General features: G+C 42.0%; 1 pseudogene; it reads left to right on the plus strand.

Moving 5' to 3' along the window:
- LOC140692795 (anoctamin-6-like) overlaps nucleotides 1-16,611 on the plus strand; it is a 363,584-nt pseudogene extending 346,973 nt beyond the window's left edge.
- Nucleotides 16,612-17,612: the final 1,001 nt, after the last annotated feature.

A 17,612-nucleotide genomic window follows, 5' to 3' on the forward strand; every position in this document is an offset into this window, starting at 1 on the left:
TAACATGCCTGATATTCACGTCTCTTATGGCATTTACGTGCGATTTATATCACTTCTCACGTTTATGTGAAGTTTACAACACATGCATGTTTTCTGTTTAAGCTGGGTTGGGGGCAAGTTTTCTGTGTAAAAATACGATCATTAGTGAGTCTCATGCTGCTGGGTTTTTGGGTTGTCAGGTCCTGTTGACCATTGCTTCAGTTATTGGGATCATTGTCTACGGACTTTCAGTGTTCATTGTATTTTCTGCAAAACTTCCCAAGAACCTGAGTGGAACAGACCCAATCCAAAAGTACCTGACTGTGCAGGTGGGCCACGCCCATCACTGCTTCCCTCATCAGTTTTATCATCTTCATGACCCTGAACGCCATATATGAGAACGTGTCAGTCATGATGACTGACTCTGGTAAGCTCCTCCTGCAGCTGAGATAATTTCTACACAAGTTTTAGAACCAGGTCAAAACAGAGACTATCTTTTAGGAACTTGAATTGCAGTACATTACAGTCTTTAGTTAACTTCAACTGCAAACCTATTTTCTCTAGCCTATATGAGAAGTGAATTAGCTCCATTTTTGCATTAGTAAAAGGGACAAAGGACGCTTTAGAATGTCCAAGCTCTGTGTAAATATGTCAGTGTTTAATAATAATTTCAATTACATTAGATAATGTACCCTATTGTTGAAAGTAAATAGTCTCTGTATTGCAAATAAGTGGAAGAGGGTCGTGGTTCCAGTGGCAGATTTGCTTGCGCGTTACGGAGAGGACAATTAATCACACTGTTATGTGTCTTCCCCCCATGCTGTTCCTGTTAGTGTAGCTCCATTCTCATGAGCTGCGGCTTCTATAATAAATGTTTCTTCTCTCTGGCTTGTATCCCACCCAGCGGCTTAGCGGCCTAAGTTAAGTGCTTCCCACACGTTGCATGTGGCTGGGTGGTTCTCCCAGTGGTCTGCTCAGTGGTCATCTTCTGAAAATACTAAGACCAATTCAAATTCTGAACTAGGAGGATGATCGTTTTATGTTCCCCAAATGTTTCTAGCAAGTTGCCCCGTGTTTTGTTTGTCTTCTTCAATAGTCCTACCTTACTGCCGTTCAGGGAGACAAGAGAATTTTATTTAGCAGGATGTTGAGAAGTAGCTTTCTTTCAAATTACACCTGACAGAGGACAGTTCTTGACCATTGGATACTGTTGTGCTTATAAATTTTAAGGAACGGGTGACTTGTTTTTTTTTTGCCTTGTGGGATATTGCGTTCTTAGTGGGAGAAACTCTTACAACATTGTGTACAGTTGGAAATAACATAGTGGATAAGTTAAGAAATTCAAAACAGCTGATATAAAACAGTGTGAATTGCGTATATATATATATATACTATATATATATATATATAGTATATATATATATATACACATACATATTTAGCGTGTTAACTCATGTGTCCGTGGCTTTGATTAGGGTTTCAAAGCCGTTCACAGATTTACAGACTTACCTTTTCTTTATTCTAGCTGCAGAGCTCCCAAGGACCAGACTGACTATGAGAATAACCCAGCCATGAAGGTGTTCTTGTTCCAGTTTGTCAACTACTACTCCTCGTGTTTCTACATCACATTCTTTAAGGGCAGATTTGTGAGTTATCCGTGACATCTGGTGTATTGGCTGTAAAAATACAGAAATGAAGAGGTGTGAATACAGCTTTGTGTTCTGACATTCTAACCTGTTTCAGGTTTTCTCTTAGTTGCCCAAAGAAGAGTGTCTTTACTCTCTGATCCTTTGATTTTTTTAGGCATAAAATAATGACTTTATTTCATGTTAGAGCTATCTAAAATTTAAATGAGATTTTCTTTCTAATATTCCAGTGTGACCCAAGTGGCTGTCTCCTTGAACTGATGACACAGCTGACAATAATCATGGGAGGACAGTCCATCTGGAATAACATACAAGAGGTGTTGCTTCCGTGAGTACTCAGTCATGTGTTCTTGGGGTGAGAACGGCCCACCCACCCACATCATTTTCCTGCGTGGCCATCTCTAGAACAGGGGAGACTCTCTGCTTATTAAAGCTCTCCAGATAAGATGATCCAGCCAACAGTATAAACGTACCTGCTGTTTAATAATTATGTTTAAATGCCTTCTTTTTTATGTTTAACATAAATCCTCAAGTGCTATAGTCTCTGCTTATTAGCCCACCACTGGGGACTGACGGATCAGAGCCCATTGAGAGATGGCCCTTTTTGGGGCCATGAACTAAGTTTTCCCACAACTTCCTGCAAATTTCTCCTCCTTTTATATATGCATTTAAAAATCCATAACAGAAATTTGTTGAGTGCCTAGTATGTGCTAGTCACTGTATTTAATGTTGTACATATGTGTATGTGTGCGTGTATCTGTGTACAATTTAATCACCCAAACAATCCTTATTCTTATCTTCCTTTTGCAAATGAAGATCCTGTGGCTTAAAGAGGGTAACTGATTTGCCCAAGCTCTCATTGCCTATAAGAGACCACTGTGGGACTCAGATGTAAGACCCTATCTCTCTGAATCCATGTTCTTCTAAGAACAGAGACTCCCTTGGGGTCCTAAGGCACAGGGTTACATAATGTTTTAAGAGACACTTGTCTAAAATAATAACAACAGAAGTTTTGACTTACTGTTCTCTTCCTAAAAATGAGAAAAGCAGATGTTAACAAAGGTCACACTGTCTTTTTGATTTTCACATAAGCCCAATCCCACATCAGAGTGGACAGTCCAGTGTTATCTGCAATTTCTGAACATTTCAAGGAGCTTACTGTATTCGCTTTCTGTTGCTGTTTTAACTAGTATCCCCAAATATCATGGTAGTAGGAAGAAAAAAGATAAAGTCTCCTCTAAACAACACAAATATAACCTTGTATTTTTCTTGAACGCAGAAGCCTGCTGAAGTCAAAATGTTGGCACGTCTGTTTCTGAAGGCCCCAGTGGAACCTGTATCTTTGACTTCTGTGGCTTCCAGAGGCCACCTGCGTCTCTTGGCCTGTGACCACTTTTCTCTATCTCAAGGTCAGCATGGTTGTGTGCCTCTGACCCTGATCCTGTGGTCACATCTCCTCTCCTCTCTCCCCTCTTCTGCCTCCTTCTTCCTCCTTTAACGGCCCTGGTGATTACACTGGGCCCACATCTATAATCCAGATGGTCTCTCTTAGAGTCGACTGGTTAGCAACCTTAACCACATCTGCAACCATAGGCCCCCTTTCCCAGGGAATCTGACCTCTTCCAATGTTCTGGGGATAAGGACATAGACATATTATGGCGGAACATTTTTCTGCCTACCACACTAAACTTTTTAAGATAATTTCTGGCTTTGAGTTTCTGTTCTCATGAAACTGTTGATCTCTCTTCTGTCTTGCCTTCCACACCAGCATTCTGTTCCTGGCCAACGTAACTGCAGAGCTCGCCCCTCTCTGTGGTGTCCCCCAAAACCACTTACACAAGCAGATCTTACTGTTGTTTGGAGCATGGGGGAGAAACTCAAACGACTTGAATTTTGAAATAAAAAACCTCCATCATTTTAAAATCTTCCATGTCACTATAAAAAATTTATTTTTTTACTTCGTTTTTTAATTTTTAAACTATTTTAAACTTTGTAACTTTTTTAAACTTTACTTTTTTTCTTATCATCCTTCATTGTAGGCTCCAGAAACCTGCTATTCTGCCCACCGCATCCAAGTTCCCTTTCATTGTTTCTCCTCCCTTCCCTAACCTTCCTTCTCTCTCCCTTATTACCAAGTTTCTGTCCATTCTCTTTATAGGGCAGTTAAATTAATTATTCTTTCTTTCTTTCTTTCTTTCTTCCTTTCTTCCTTCCTTCCTTCCTTCCTTCCTTCCTTCCTTTCTTTCTTTCTTTCTTTCTTTCTTTCTTTCTTTCTTTCTTTCTTTCTTTCTTTCTTTCTTTCTTTCTTTCTTTCTTTCTTTCTTTCTTTCTTTCTTTCTTTCTTTCTTTCTTTCTTTCTGTTTTTGCAGAGTGAACCCCTTTGTGTGTCAGTGTGTCCTTCCACATTTCTTCATAATGGCTTCAACTTTCAGCTTCAGTATGGATAACTGGGGTCTGTCTCGAAACAGGCATTTCCCTTGTCCCCCAGCTCACCACGCCCCTCAAAAAAAGATTCTGATCTTCGCTGTGAAATGAATCTTTTTTTCCCTACTGTGCAGTAGACAACCCTTGCCCTGAGCTCACAGTCAGATATTTCCAGAGAAGTAAAAGTAGGTCATGTGCAAATAATTGTCGGAGCCAGCCGAAAATCGATCAGGTCCAGAAAACCTGTGCTGCAGGACTGAGAAAGAAAGACAAGACTAAAAGGTGGGGTTGAGAGGGTCTCACTCTAGCCCGCAAGACGCTAGGTCAAGAGTGGACGCCGAGTTTATTTCTAGCAGTTAATTTATATGATTTTAACCCATTAGCTCATACATTCCTGCATGTAGGCAAAGGTATTGTTTTAAGGCACATTAACAACGTGTACTAAAATCATTAACTTGTATATTGTTACAGACATCATTATTGTTTACAGTTCTCGTAAAACTAAGATTAAGAGTTCCTGGAACCAAGATGATAAACTAAGGCATTGTTCCTCTAAGCTAACATGACTCCTGTGCTATTATCTCAGGTGATTGTTCTTCAGGCTAAGATTACTAACTTGCATGCCGATTGCATCTCTCCTTCCAAAGGTCCTTAGTGACTTGATAGCTCAGGATGTTCCTTCAGGCCTTAATGCATCTGGCACATTCCTCAAAGGGGTGGCGGGACAGAGATTGTCCATGAGAGATCAACCTCAGAGCCTGATTCCCTGCACTGTGGGAGTTTAGGCCCAACCTCTGTGCTCGGCAGTCCTCAGGTCATGAGTGGCCCCCCACAAATAATACTACTTTTCTCTGTGAAAAGAAATAGATCAGATAGAGGAAATACTTAACTCAGATTACTCAAAAGCATTTCCTGAAGGAAATAAGTAAATTATTGAACACTAAATTTTGTTGAATCTGGTTATCCGTGAGCTATTTTTACCAATCAAGAAGGATATATTTCCTAAACTGGTACTGAGCAATTCATGTGAAATGAAACTTGCTCACATGAACTAGTTTAAATTAAAGGATGCATTATAGTATCTGTGGTCTGTTTATACCTTCGCTTAAGTAAGCACACTGTTCTAGGTTCCAGTGAGCTGAACTTTGCCTCCATGTATTTCTACTATGGGCTAAAATATTTAGGGAATTTATTTTGAATTATGTTTCCCTTTTTTGAAAACCAGGAATTCTGAATTGTAGCCAAGTTCGAGGGTGGCTTGTTTTTTCCTCACTGCCTCTTCTCTTTGTATAAGTGCAGTTTCCTTCTTAATTTTTCATATAAAATCCTAACATACCAAAGATCTATCAATTACTCTTGCTGCACCAAAACTATACACTTCCTCAAAAATACATAGGAAGAGAAAAGAAAACTTATCAAAATTAGCGACTATTTTCATGCTATTTAAATATGTCTAAAGGAACATAATGAAATGAATTTCACTATATCTCACCTGCCTCCACACCCCCAATCCCATGTGGGGTTCTTGAGTAGGATTCTGGGAGCAAAAGAAGGAGAGTGATGCCATGATCCAGGCTCCCTCTGGGGCCTCCCCAGCACTTGGATCTGCACCTGGTATAAAGTAGGTCTCAGTCCGAGCCAGCTGAGTGAGTGAGTGACTCACAGGCATCGAATGCATAACATCAGTGATTCAACAGCATTCTTTGTAGGACTCAGAGAATAAGCTGAGTGCCCTGTGGCCTTCCCAGCCTCACATACTATTTTGATGTTGGGGTCATTTCTGGGAATGTTATTCTGTACTGGACCAAAGGCTAGTACAATTCCAGGGTTAAGCAACTTTCCTAGGGAAATTTTATGATAAAATATTAAGAAAAATAGTTAAATGCCCAAAATGACATAGCATTGTCCTTTGGTGTTTAGATAATGTATGGCTGTAATTTTCTTACTTTATATGTTTTCTACATTTTCCACTGTGTGTATGCACTACTATATAATAAGAAAAAGCAAATGTTTAAAAGAGAACATCTCTCTTCTCCAGATATGATTTGGTTAGAGGATGAGTCAGAGAAATATAATAAGAGAATCTTAAATACATGTGTCCATAATTCACTCTTTAAATTCAGGAACAGGAAACTCAGGAATGAAATAGAGTAAGAGAATCAAAGATACTTGTATTCAAGATTAGCAAGTAGGGGTGTCCTCAACAGAAATGGTGATAATCTATAATTCAGGGATTAAATGTGATAATGAAAGTACAAAGACAACATGAAGTAGAAAATGCCACGTGGCAAGCACAGAGTAAAGGGCAATTTACTATGATTATGCCAATATGTGTGATCAATTCCCAAGCAAATGATTATGTAACCCCTGCTAGAGGGAGAAAGCTTCCAGCCTTGGCTGGAGAGTGGGGAGGATCCAGTGTCTGTATTTTTTAAAATGTCAAAAGGTGCTTCTCATGTGCAAATTGATATCCCTGCACGAGAGCCTTAAACCAACAGAAAACCCAAAAGACCGTTGACAATGATGGGTAGACGACAGCCCAAGCTTTTCTGCCACAGATGAGTGGTTCCACTCAGGAAGACTGAGCAAGAGGCTCAGGGTCTTAGCTAAGGACAAGCAAGTCGGGACTTCTAATATTACCTAATGCCATTGACGGGGGAGGGCAGTTCAGCACAAGAAGGGAGCGCCAGGTGAGTTAACATGGAAGTTTCATTCTGGATCCAAACTGTGATGGATTTGGGTCCCGGAGGGTAAAAGCCCTTCTTCCCTGGGGCATGGACCGGATTCCACAAGAGGCTGAGACAGGAAGTATGAGGCTGAGAAAAATTCCCCCAGGAGAATCCCGAGTCTGGGTGCCAGGGAGGGTGATGGACGAGCGTGGTCCCAGCGCCACCCCCACCGCAGGGCTCCGAGTGGCTGTGGAGCTGCGCGCCCCCGGCCGGACCTCAGACCTGCCTGCAGTGCTCTGGGTTTGCGGCCTGGGGAGTGGCTTCAGCAGCAGGCTGGCCGCATCATTCTCGTAGGTGCCGCAGTGACCCCCAACCCTGTGGCCACGGTGATCCCAAGCCAAGGGTCTAAGTGACTTCAACCCTATTTACAGGTGACCACAGCCGGTTAGCCTGTGCTGCTCAAAAGGAAGATCCCACATGGGGTTTTGCTGTGTCAGGGTGGTTGCTGATACCTGGCATGCTTTGAATCGTTTCATCCTGACAGCACCCTGGGCAGTGGAAGTTTCATCTCTTAATTTTATTTCAACTTTTTCTGTTGAAAGTATAGTTGGTTTACAATATTGTGTTAATTCTTGGTGTACAGCATAGTGATATATATATATATATATATATTCCTTGTCATATACTTTTCCACTATAGGGTATTAAAAGTTATTGATTGTAGTCTTGTTGTTTCAAACAAAAATTACTAAACAAAGTAACAAAGTAAGCAGACTAAACCTAGCCATGTATATGACACAGCTGAGTATATCTCAGGATTTAAATGTGGTTTTGATCTCCAGGATCTCTTTATCAACTTTTCATATGTAAAGTGCCTATGGAACACTTCTCAGAAAAATGTTTTAAAAGCATAAGGTTTAGAGAATAAAGAAGGAAGACAATTATACTGAAAAGCAGATATCAAAAATATAGAAATGGGCATTTGTGATACAGTAATATCTGAAATATTGTAAGAACGTGTTGAATAAGAGGATCCAGTGGTGGGTCTACTAACTGCAACATTCTGCCATAGCAGTGAGTGTAAATCATCTTCTGAGATCTGCAACAATTGCATTTTGAATGTAAATAAAGTTAACTAACAAATAAGCCATGAACTGTGGAATCAGATTCAGAGTTATCTCGAGTCCCTATCCCCAGCACTTCCCAGAGCTCCCTGCTGTTCCCCTAATGTCATTGAAAGAAGTGGGGAAAGTTTGTGAAGCTAAGGGCATGTTCCATTGCAAAGAAATCTCAAAGCAAACCTGGGAGCATGGCCAGTGAAAGGTTAATGCTGAGATTAGAGGCTGTGGGAAACCAAGCAGAGGCAGCTCTTTATAAGTCACATCATATGCTGTGTGTGTGTCTACGTGTGTATGCATACAGACGTGTGGGCATGTATGATGTATACACCTGCCTTTCGTGAGAAGCCGCCTCACTGTCCAAATTTGAAATCCATCCAAACGTGCAGTGCAGTCAGCTGAAGCTCAGCCAGACGCTAAGTTGTCTGTTGTTGCTCTGTCTCTTCTGCTGAACTCCACGAGTAAACCACGCGCCAGCTGTTGCTTTCAGGGACAACAGCTCTGTAGGCTACAGGTCCATACCTTGTTTCACTGCCAACTCTGATTTCCTTTCAGGACAAATTGCCACTTGAAAAAGGGGGAAGCATTCCTTTGTTCCACAAGCCTCTGAGTGAGGAAAAAACATAACCTTAGAGACAGCTCTGTGGGACAGCATTCAGAAGGGGGCAGAGCACTGGGCTGCGAGTCAAGGCTGTGTTTCTTTCAAGCTCTGCACTGAATTTGAAGTGACATATCACTTCTTTGTCCCTTGATTTGTTCAGCTTATATTAGGGTTTTGGACCTGTTCTATCCAACGTTAGAGTATCACTTTTTTGCTCGGTGACCCTCCAGGGCTCCGCAATTCCTTCAAAGGGAAAAATGCCCACATCCTCATGGCAGCCTCTAAGGCTCCACCCCCAAAACCACCACTTATTTCCTATTCACTGTGGCCCACACCAGTCTCCATGCTGTCTGTCCAGCTTGAGGGACCTCCAGGCCTATGATCACTGTTCCCTCTGCCCCTCCTCTGCCCACCCCTTTGCTTCCGTCTTTGCCTTATTCAAAGGTCACTGTCCCATCCCCACTCCTCCCTAGCACACATTCCTCGCCCTCCTTTATTTTCCTCCACAGCACTTATCACCAGCTCACAGACCCTGTATTACTTTCTTTTAATTATTTTCTCTGACGATTTTCAGACTGGAAAGGCCATGGTGGATAATAACCGAGAAATGGGGGTAAAAAAGACAAATGAGGGACGGCATCTTCTAAAAGCTAAAATGCCCACCTGAAAAGGAGGTAGGAGATAAAGTAGTAATAGTGGTTACAATTTTGGTAAAACCAAGGCACGTAGTCAGGACTAGTTTTCACAATATTTGAGGGTAGGGAGGCAGCAATAAAAAGAAATTTATCCTGAAAACAAGAAATTAAATCCTTGGGACGATGATGTGTTCAGCTTGAGATGTCAGGAATACTTTTATGACCTTGGTCTGATAATATCCTGCCTTATAATTTGATCTGTTTGACAGCTGGGTCATGAATCTAATGGTGCCACAGTTTCGGGAGCAGAACAGACCACCCCACGATGGGAACGGGACAACCATCTGTATCCCATGGGCAAACTGGCGTTACTTTATGAATACCCTGAAATGAGTAAGTCATCAGTGGAGATTTCTGTGCTGTCGGTTATACTAGACTATGCTTTGGGTCTCAGAAGCATCGGTTACCGAGCCAAACAATGACCTAGCATACCGACACGGAGCCCGCTTTTCTCCATTAGATGCAATTATGCTGTCAGGCTTTCAAATAGGGTGCCTGTGTGTATCTTTGTCAATATTTATGTTGTACAAAGCTGAAGATTTACTGTCAAGGAATGAAATGGAATACTCATTCAGATACGTCTCCAACATTGATTCTCAAATCCTTCTGGTCATGTCGTCTAAGGATGAACTCAGAACCGTTACTAGATATGACTCAGCTCGGGCTGTAGCCCTTGTGGCACAGCTGTTGGCTGATATCCTTCTAAACAGAGTCATGTGAGCCAGCCAGCCGGTGCAGAAAGCCCGCAAGAGCATCCTGCCTCATGGCAGCAAGGTTCACAGGGTCACCCCTTCCACATCTCACACCTACCTTTGATATTGTTCCTATTTCTTCTGGCCGATGGTTTCTGCCTGATTCCTTGAGTGACCTCATGGCACATCACTGGCTTGAATTCAGAATGAATTTGCTGATCTGGAGTATCGGTAGAACACAGATCTCCTCCTTCTCCAATGTCTTTGTCCATTTCTGTACATTTGCTTGGGCTCTGTTTCTCTTTGGTTGAACTTGGTTTTGAGCTCTCAGTTGCCTTTTAATTGTTGCATCTCAAAATAGATTTCCATAGGAAACGTTATCTTTTCTATTATGCATGGCGCACTTTTATCTGCTAGAAGGCTGATGATGTGCACGTTTTGTATCTGAGCCCTTTCAGCTCACCACTGCCTTGAAGTAGTTTTTTTTTTTTTTTAAGCATAGGAGACAGGAAAAGATTTTTGTTAATAGGCTTCGCATTTATGCTTGCAGATTCATGTCTGCAAAGGCACCACTTTGTGCTTCCTGTTTATAAGTCTACAGATAGAGGGAGTTTTCTTTTTCCTAAATTACATTCTATATATAAAATAATTGCTTTTAAAAATATACATTATACATAGAAACACATCTGGTTCCCTCGGTGAATGAAAGGTCACCTTGTGGCATCTTCAGTCAGCTATGCTTTGTGATCTGGTGTCTGATTTGAGTTTCATCTTTGCTTTTGTTGTGTTTAGTGACCAGGTGCCATTAAGGGTGCAGCTTCTGTCCCTGGTGTAGAAATTATGTTCGTTTATTCTTCTTATTTTCAAAAGGACTTTAAGCCAATGACCTGTTAATCCAAAATGAGTCATAATGGTAAATATGTCTTATTGGGGCTATTATCAGCATTAATAATAACAACAACATTCTGGGGGCAGCATATCATTTGGTATTTTAACACACACAAAAAAAGCCTTGGAAAAAAGTTATTGTTCTACTTAAGTCAAATAAAGTTCATGAAAGGAAAAGTTGTATGCTTTTGGGAAAAATTGATAGGGCTTTTAGAACTTTATAGTCTAATTAAAATACAAATTAAATAATTCAGCCTAACTCTACCCTACAAAACAGGGTGGAGTAACAGCTATTCTAGAGAGATTGTTCAGATTTATTCGTTTTCGTATTATCTAAAAAATCCCTGACTAATTAGATAATTCAATCCATTTCTGAAAGTAGGCCGTCTGTTATTCTGTATTCAATGCTGGAGTGAAACTTATTTTGGGTTCTTTTCGTTCATGGGAGATAGAATTTCCTAGTGCTTTTGAAATATTTTTGTTCTTCTAAAATAAAGTGCCTTTGGTGGTGATCTCCTGACCTCAGTTTCCTCCTCCCAGTTTTCCTCGTGATCATTAATGACACCCCACCTGCCTTTTTTAGTTACGCCTCTTAGCTGCTGAAGGGGAATAGCTTGTGACAGATGACCCTGGAGCCCTTTACCTGTGCTTCATTAGGCCTCGCTCTCAGCCACCAACACTAGTCTCCTTCGCCTGAAGTACTTTTATCTGTTTTTCTGCCAGGAAGGACACTTGCCATGCCTTGGCAGGGACCCCTCCACTTTTTAGAGATTTTCTACTCTCCTTTCTAGGCATGAATTGCACTTGATTCTTGTCTTGATGGTGCGTGATCGTGTCCGTGTGCATTGTGCTCCCTGGCTGCACTGATCCTGTCAGAGGCAGTAGTCAGGCTTTTCATCTTCCCGTCCATGTCTGGAGCACCACAGCCTGGACCCTGGTTCTCATACGTGTTTAAGTGACTTGAGCTTGGATTTTCAGCACACTCACATAAAACTGTTAGATGAGGTGGCGGTAACATTGCCCCCAATGCCCCCACAAGGTTCTATATGACATATGGTTTTCTCTGAGTGAAAATTCTCTTTTATTTGTTTTCATGAATTCCCCACTGTCCTTTGAGATTATTAGAGTAACTCTGAGTTGTTTACCACAATAGCTCTCCCCCCACCAGCGAATGATCCTGCTGCCTGAGAACTCAGACATGGGACATAAGAGAAATAATCTATCAGTCTTAAAATCTGGAAGCCATAAGATACCGTTTTGTACTTAGAGCACCCACAGCACAAACACCAGTCTCTCAAGAATTTGACGCTGCCTTCCCAGAGGGCGGGTGCCATAAGTGAAATGCTGTGAGGGATGAAGTGAGAGCTCTTCGTCTCTGGTACTGCCTTTTCCACCCTTGCTGTGTTAACTTGATCTTCCCTTCATATATTATGTTCTCCATTTAATTTACTGCATTTAATATCAGTTGCTCTTCAACATCTCCTTTCACCCGCCCCCTCCATTCCCTCTCTCTCCAGTGCTATCTCACCCACGCCTTCCTGCACTCTCCAGGACCAGGCCTGTCTCCCCCACACCCTCACCTCTGTTCCGTCTGCCCAACACCTGCACTGACATTTCCTTAACTCCGAAGAATGAACTTTCCAAAATGGCAGCTGAGTAACTGGGGGGAATTGTAGACCTCTCATCTCTTTACTGATTCATTTATTTACCCAACCAACAGACATTGAGCACTGCTATGCCAAACACTGTATCAACTGCTGGGGAGACCAAGACAGGTAAGACGTGGTGTCTGCACTCCCCAGGCCAGGCGAGGCATGGCGAGTAGTTGATGGATTGCTAAACAGGTGAACACAAATTGGACTTCCTAGAGCTGGAAATATTTGAACTGAATCCTGAAAGGTGAAAGGAATTTAGCTCTCTATTTTGTGGTAGAGGGAGTGGACACTTCATGCAGAGAGGAAGAGACATATAAGAGTACATGGCATGAAGCGGCTTGGCCAGACTGAAGAACAACAAGTAGGGCTAGAACAAAGGATCCATAGGTGGGAATATCAGGTGCAGAAGGCCTCTGTCACAATGGGCCTTGTGTGCTTATACTTCAATGTATCCTTAAGGAAACAGGGATATATTGGAATATTTGTAAGTAAGAAAATTGCATAATGTTTATGTTGCAGAATATCTGGTTATTCTGGAAGCAGAATGGAAGATACTATTTTTGGGGGGAGGCCCATATTTTGGGGGGAAAGGATTTTTCGGGGACCACCCCAGGTAACCCAGACAACAAGTGGCACACGCCTGCAGAGAGGCCTTGGGCAGAAGGAGAGAGACATGGGCGGCAGAAGTGGTGACTGCTGCAGGGGGGACTGCAGGGCTGGGGCGGCAGGCCGCAGAGATGCTAGGGTGACTTTCCAGTGACCCATCCGTGGAGCGGATCTGCAGGGGGAGTGTAAGGGGAGGAGCTGGTTTCGAGGAGATGGTTCTGTGTGTGGCATTTTCAGTGCGAAGTGTCTACAGGACATCTGAGGGGTGATGTCCATTGTTAAGCTGGATTCACCAGTCAGGAACTCAGAGGAGCTGTGGGTGAGGCCGTGGGGGCGATTCAGTCCTACCCGGCAGAGGACTGAAGACGAGGCCCTGGGGAAAGTGCCATGTACATGGCAAATGGGAGGAGAGAAATCCACCAAGAGAGAGAAGAATAGCAGAGCAGTTGAGAGAAAACTAGATGAGGCAACACAGAGAAGGCTGTAACCTTGCTAAAGAGGGATTTGAACACTGACTAAAAGGAGTATAGTGAGAAAGAGTGGTGTGTGGGGCAAAAAAACAAGGGCTAAAGCCCACCTTTAATTGTCTAAACTGAGGAAAAGGCGGAGGAGGACTACACTTAGGTAGCCTTTATAAAACAGATCTGTTTGTATCTGAGTATGTGCATATGTGCACACACACCTTTCTGCCTGGGCTTTTAAAATTTATTTAAGTAAAACAAAAATTAAGGGGGGAAAACATTCCACTGAAAGGAAAATATTTGTCCACGGCAAAAGCTACCTGGTAATCAAATAAACAGGAGCTGAGAATGCCCACTGGTTTGAAACACGCAGCCACCGGCAGTGCAACTCCTGTATCAGTGCCGTGGTGGGGCTGTGGGGGATGCAGGGCTCTGAGCCCTGGAGGAGTCATCAGCGCAGGCACTTCTCCAAGAAACTGGACTTTAAATGGAAGAAGAAAGTATAGAAAGTATCAGAGAGCAATACAGGGCCGTGAGAGAGGGTTGGGCGAGGGTCAGTTTTGTTTTACAGGGGGCGTTTCTGGCCTTGCTGAGTTGCTAGGCCTTTGCTCTTGTTGGTCTTTGTTCCAAAAGCTTTTTAGAAAGTTCTTCTCGCTTGAATATCTGAATAGATTAAATCATGTTGGGTTATTTCTAGTGTTTTATTTTTTAATTAAAAAATTATCTGGAATTTATTTTAATGTCAAAAGTGAGGACAATGTACCAGGCCTTCTAATGATTTAGCAAATTACACCAGTACTTGAATCCACTGATTTTAAGTGTCAGTTTTATAATATTACTAAAATCTCTTAAATATCCACGTCTATTCTTGAAATGTATTCTATTTCATTCATACTCTCAGTGCACTATTTCTATACTGTTTCCATGACCATAGATTAATATCTCCTACAGTTGGTCCTATTTTATCCTTTTCCAGAATGTCCGTAATACTACAATTTCAAACATCCCTCCTCATTATTTTATTTGTACATTTGTGTATATTTCTGGAAGAAATTTAGGATCACCTTTCAGAATTTTTTCTTAAATCCATTCGGGATTATTAACTAAATTTGCATTCAGATACTAAATTGATTTTGGAGAAAAAATGTTCTATGTTCCCCAAATTTGAATCTGTCAACTGAAGAGGGTGGTGCATTCTACTGTTCATTCAATCATCATTTTTTTCTTTTTTAAAGTCATTTATCAGAATCATTTTAACATTTTTCATTAATTTATTTCTGAATAGCCTGTGCCTTTGTTGTCATTATAAATGATATCTTTTCTGGATTTGAACTGGGATGATTGCTAATGAAGTCTTAATTTCTAGTTTCTCTTGAATAAGAAGGGGATCTGACAGTGTGGGGGCTCTCTTTCCAATATGGTGACTGTGAGCAGTGCTTTTCATTAGGATGTCCACTTGCCAATTTGCCAGTGGCTGCACCCACTCCCCACATTTCTGCTACTAACCTGCCCCCTGTAGGCAGATGAGTTCATGTAGGGTTAGGTGGGTTTTGGACACAGATACTGACATCACTGCTGCCACATTGCTGACACTCTGGCGTCACTAACTCTGGTTCTTGCTCTCTGACCTCCCTGAATATGACAGCTCCTTTTGGGCTGTGGACATGAGGCATCTTTCCAGCACTGTCGGCTTTTCTGCAACACACCCCTGCCTCTCAGGTCAGAAGCAAATGTCAGCTCCTCCTACCCATCCACCCCATCCACGGTCTTGCCGTTCCTGGCCAGAGTGGTCCCTATCCCTTGACTGAGCAGTAACACTAAAGGGACTACAAACTTGCCTCTCATCCACTGTCTTAGTTACATACCTGTGCTAGTTTAATTAAAAGTCTGTCAGTTAGGGTCTAAAAGTCTTATAGATCTCTGGCCTTATCATTTCTAACTGCTCCCCCACCCCATGGAAGAGCTTATGCAGATCTCTGCTGCCCCATCTGTAGCAATGTCCTGTAAACTACAGACAGAGAGAAAAGAACTTCTAAGCCACCACCATAGCTTTGACTTCCTGTGACCACACAGACCATAGAAATATCAAGATAAAAATTCATGCAGAAGGATATTTTGCTTTGGAAGACACTTTAATTGCATACCTTTCTGTGACTTGTAATAACTTCATAGACTCTCTGAATGTGCTGCACTCACCTTCCCAGACTCAAGGGAGCTTGCTCACTTGCCTGTTTTCAGTGCATTTCCTCCAACATTCTCTATGCAGAGCTTTCCCAAAAGTACATTCCTTATTCCTATTTAAATTCTTATATACAACCACAATATTCTTTTTCTTAATCCTCAATGACAAATCATCTTCCAAGATTGTATTATTTCAACACTGAGAGTGAATAATATGCTTCAAGATTCCCAAGTTTATTACGAGCAAACAACTATGGTTGGTTGAAGATTTTTAAGTATGTTATTTCTACTAAGGGTATATACGTGAATGAAACAGGTTGTAATGAGTCTTCTTCCGAGAGATTTTTTATTTGCCTTTTGTTTGGATTCTTTCACTGTTGAACATTATTATTACCATGAATGTCTTTTCTCTTTGGGATTTAGTTCACCATTTGCCCCTCTCTCTTTACTGGAGTAGAGGAATTGTTGTTGTCCTTCCATCCATCCACCACTCCATGTTGTGTGTCCATTCCTTCAACAGGTATTCAGTTTGGGTTCACCACCTTATCTGTGGCCTCTTTCCATTGGCCCCTCTGTTGGCTCTGGAGAACAATATATTGCAAATCAGAGTGGGTATGTGGAAACTTGACTACCCAGTATAGACGCATGGTGCCAGAAAAAGCCCAGGACATCACAGCGTGGCAGCCCACCATACAAGGAACAGCAATTCTGGCTGTGGTGGACCAATGTGAGTAAAATGGCTTCATGGGCTGAAGACTTTGAAAAGTCCAAACGTGTATTGGCATTGCTTCCTAAGGAATCCAGTGTTGGGTATTGTTTAATATGAGAGGGAGATGCTAACACTATCATCGTTATAAACAACATATTTGTTGTAAATGTAATTGTTATTATTTTAATATATTTTCTTTATAATTATTATTTGTGACTTACAAGAGATCTTACAGAGGCAGTTGTTAAGAAGCATGGCCATTATACTGTTGCTGAAGTGTTAATTCAGTAGAAGCATGATAATAATATTAATAAGTATTCACTCGTTTGATCCTCACATGGCTCTAAAGGTTACCCAGCAGTGCTTGTATAATGGAGATAGAAATCCATCCGTTTAAGAGTTTGTAGAAACTAAAATAAGAGCAGTCATTCCACCGTATTTTACCGTATATTCCAGACTATCAGTTTAAAGTAGGAACTACCTGATGAGGCCATACAAACCCTTTGTGCATCCCCAAACATTAATTACATTCCTGGACCCCTGGGGCAGAAGTTCTTCCAGAAGGTGGTCCCATCTCTCCTCCCCACTGCACTCTTGGCCTTTGCTACCCACTGTTGGTCATTAGCTAAGCATCCTCATGTCCTGCATGTGTCTGAGCTGTGAGGGAACAGAACTCAGCTGTTTACAAACTGTAATGACTATGACCAGTCTGAACAGCCTCTCTCCTTCCCTGCCCACACCTCCACAGGGCAACGGGGGGCTCACAACCACAGCGATTCCCATGCCAGCCCATCAGGGAACCTTCTTCCCTAGAAATATTCTTACAACCAGGGCTGTTTCCTCGCTTACTTCACTGCCAGTTTCACTCCCAGGTTACAGTCCCCAACAAAAGGCTATCCCAGTTTGAATAACTTAATCAAGTCATATTTACGCTAAGTCCCTGGCACTTTCCCATGAGCACTCATAGAAACAGAACAGGGCCTGGAAGTGGCTGTGGGCCAGGTTCCTGGGTGAGGGGACTTGCTGGGCCCTTCAGGTTCTGTAGTCTGGCCCGAGCTTAGCTCCCAGCACGGCGTCTTCCCATCTGCATGATTTCGGGCAAGGCTTCAACACTTCAGAGCTTCATTTTATCCCTGCTTCATTTTTTAAGACTGTTATGCAGCAAAAAGTGTACTTAGGGAACTCAGTGAGTCAATGAATGGATGTCACATAAGATGGTCCTCAGGGAAAGGGAATGTTAGTTATCTTCATTATTCACCATTGATAAAATTGGCTTCACAGACTTGGCC

This window comes from Vicugna pacos, unplaced genomic scaffold (genome assembly GCF_048564905.1).
Source record: "Vicugna pacos unplaced genomic scaffold, VicPac4 scaffold_17, whole genome shotgun sequence".
NCBI classification, from domain to species: domain Eukaryota; kingdom Metazoa; phylum Chordata; class Mammalia; order Artiodactyla; family Camelidae; genus Vicugna; species Vicugna pacos.